The sequence below is a fragment of the Cebus imitator genome, unplaced genomic scaffold (genome assembly GCF_001604975.1).
Source record: "Cebus imitator isolate Cc_AM_T3 unplaced genomic scaffold, Cebus_imitator-1.0 Scaffold960, whole genome shotgun sequence".
Classification (NCBI taxonomy): Eukaryota; Metazoa; Chordata; class Mammalia; order Primates; family Cebidae; genus Cebus; species Cebus imitator.
In genome coordinates this window covers 108,574-112,277 of record NW_016108275.1, presented here as the reverse complement: position 1 = coordinate 112,277, position 3,704 = coordinate 108,574, and positions in this window count along the sequence as shown.

The window sequence follows — 3,704 nt, the reverse complement described above, 5'->3', positions numbered from 1 at the left end:
ATCTTTACAAAAAAAAAAAAAATACAAAAATTAGCCAGGTGTGGTGGTGCATGCTTGTAGTTCCAGCCACTAGGAAGGGTGAGGTAGGAGAAACACTTGAGCCCCCTTGAGCCTGTGGGGCCAAGGCTACAATAAGCTGTGATAGCGCCACTGCACTCCAGCCTAGGAAGTGGAGAAAGACCCTGCCTCAGGGCTGGGCATGGTGGCTCATGCCTGCAATGCCAGCACTTTGGGAGGTGGAGGTGGGTAGATCACTTGAGGTCAGGAGTTCAAGATCAGCCTGGCCAAACTGGTGAAACCCTGCCTCTAAAAAAAAAAAATACCCTGTCTCAAAAACAGAAAAGAAAAAATAAGAAAGTTCTCAAAAAATTATAGAAGTTTATCAGCAGATCTGGAATCATGTGAGCAACACAATGAATAGTAATAAATTATAGCCCACTGAATACAACCTGAATCCCTGGGTCATACAGATAAAAGGAAAAGAGGAAGGAGGGAGGGAAGGAATTGTTCATCCTTGCAGCAAAATGGCACCTAAGAAATCTGGAAGAAATGGTAGAATTAGAAAATCACCATTTTGGCCAGACACAGTGGCTCCTGCCTATAATCCCAGTGCTTTGGGAGACAGAGGTGAGAGGACTGCTTGAGCCCAGGAGTTTGAGACCATATTGGGCAACATAGTGAGACTTCTTCGTACCAAAAAAATTTTTTTCTATCATCAGGCTGGAGTGCAATGGCATAATCTCGGCTCACCGCAACTTCTGCCTCCCAGGTTCAAGCAATTCTCCTGCCTCAGCCTCCCAAGTAGCTGGGACTACAGGCGTGTGCCACCACACCCAGCTAAGTTTTTGTAGTAGAGACAGGGGTTTCACCATATTGGCCAGGCTGGTCTTGAACTCCTAACCTCGTGATCCACCTGCCTCAGCCTCCTAAAAGGCTGGAATTATAGGTGTGAGCCACCTCCACCAGCCAAACAAAAAAAAATTTTTTTTGAGACAGAATTTAGCTCTTGTTGCCCAGGCTGGCAACCATCTCTGCTTACTGCAATCTCTGCCTCCCAGGTTCAAGCGATTCTCCTCCCTCAGCCTCCAGAGTAGCTGGGACTACAGGCATGTGCCACCACACCGAGGTAATTTTGAATTTTTAGTAGAGACGAGATTTCTCCATGTTGATCAGGCTGATCTTGAACTCCCGGCCTCAGGTGATCCACCTGCCCCTGCCTCCTGAAGTCCTGTGATTACAGGCATGGGCCACTGTGCACGATCCCCCCAAATTTTTAAATACATTTTGTCCTCAGCAATGCGCCGAGGCCAGGCCTAAACTGGCCCCGCCCACCCCGGCCCAAAATTTTTAATTAGCTGGGCGCAGTGATGTACACCTGTAGTCCCAGCTACTTGAGAGGCTGAGGCTACAGGATTACTTGAGCCCAAAAAGTCAAGGCTGCAGTGAGTCATGATCATACCACTGCACTGCAGCCTGGATTTGAGACCCAGTCAAAGAAGGAGGAAGGAAGGCATTTGATAGTTGTACTTTACAAATCATTTTCCAACAATTCACTTACACTATATACACTTTTTTACAATGTGGCTTTGACAATCTTCCATCAGAAGTTGGGATCTGTCTCCTCCTCTTAAAACCAGATGTTTTTTGTTACTGCTGGGTCCAGCAGGTTTTGGCATAAATGATGCCATGTGGCTTCCAGAATCTTCCATTTATTTCCTGGAATGCTTACCCCAGACCTTGAGGTCAGTGGGAAGAGGCCTAACTAGCCATAAGGAAAGCAGCAGCTGAGCCCTGGGGCTGTGTTGAGAGCGCCCCCTGGCGGCCCACCAGCTCCAGCTCGGCCTCTATTGTGACAAGCACCTCCTGAGACCCCAAGTGGAACTGCCCAGCTGGGCCCTGCTCAGACCCGTGACCCACAGACTTTGGGAGGGATCACACATTTTTATTTTTGTTTTAAGCCACTACGTTTTGGGATATTTGCTACATGGCAATAAACGGAACGGCAACCATGAGAGTAACAGGTTCAGACAAAAGTCCTCAGTGGATGCCAGTAAAGTTTTTTTTTTTTTTAATTATTTTATTTTATTTTATTTTATTTTAGGTTTTGGGGTACATGCGAAGAACATGCAAGATTGTTGCATAGGTACACACGTGGCAGTGTGATTTGCTGCCTTCTTCCCCATCACCTCTATCTGGCATTTCTCCCCATGCTATCTCTCCCCAACTCCCCACCCCTCATTATCCCTTTCCTATTTCCCCCCAACAGACCCCAATGTGTAGCGTTCCCTTCCCTGTTTCCATTTGTTCTCATTGTTCAACACCCACCTATGAGTGAGAACATGCAGTGTTTGATTTTCTGCTCTTGTGTCAGTTTGCTGAGAATGATGGCTTCCAGGTTCATCCATGTCCCTAAAAAGGACACGAACTCATCGTTTTTTATGGCTGCATAGTATTCCATGGTGTATATGTACCACATTTTCCCTGTACATTCTATCATTGATGGGCATTTGGGTTGGTTCCAGGTCATTGCTATTGTAAACAGTACTGCAATGAACATTCGTGTGCACGTGTCCTTATAGTAGAACGATTTATAATCCTTTGGATATATACCCAGTAATGGGATTGCTGGGTCAAATGAAATTTCTATTTCTAGGTCCTTAAGGAATCGCCACACTGTCTTCCACAATGGTTGAACTAATTTACACTCCCACCAACAGTGTAAAAGTGTTCCTATTTCACCACATCCTCTCCAGCGTCTGTTGTCTCCAGATTTTTTTAATCATCGCCATTCTAACTGGCGTGAGATGGTATCTCAATGTAGTTTTGATTTGCATTTCTCTGATGACCAGTGATGATGAGCATTTTTTCATGTTTGTTGGCTTCATGTATGTTTTCTTTTGTAAAGTATCTGTTCATATCTTTTGCCCACTTTTGAATGGGCTTGTTTGTTTTTTTCTTGTAAACCAGTTTTAGTTCTTTGTAAATTCTGGATATCAGTCCATTGTCAGATGGGTAAACTGCAAAAATTTTTTCACATTCTGTTGGTTGCCGATTCACTCTAATGACTGTTTGTTTTGCCATGTAGAAGCTGTGGAGTTTGATTAGGTCCCATTTGTCTATTTTGGCTTTTGTTGCCACTGCTTTTAGTGTTTTTGTCATGAAGTCCTTGCCTACGCCTATGTCCTGAATGGTTTTGCCTAGATTTTCTTCCAGGGTTTTTATTTTAAGGAGGAGTCAAGACTTTTACATAAAGTGTCTCCTCTCCAAATATTTGTTAATTACTAAAGGAAAAATGGTAACTTCACAATGGCAAATTCTGGCATTTGCCAACTGAAAGTGATCAAAGTCAGTATCATCGTACTGAGACAAATTAACATCGTATGCAAATGTGTAACAGCTGGCTGGTGGGGCCTGGATTTGTAACATTTGCTGACTTTTGTGGTGTAAAAATTCCTGCCAGCTGGTTGTATGGCTCATGCCTGTAATCCCAGCACTTTGGGAAACTGAGGCAGGAGGCCGAGTTGAGGCCAGTCTTTGAGACAGGCTGGGCAGTAGAGCAAGATCCCATCGCAACTGGGGTCACTGGGTAAAGAGAATGTTCGAGGTTTGTGGTGGTTGTGTTTTTTTTTTTTTTTTTTTTTTTTTTTTTTTTTTTTTTTTTTTTTTTTTTTTTTTTTTTTTTTTTTTTTGGGAGATAGGATCTT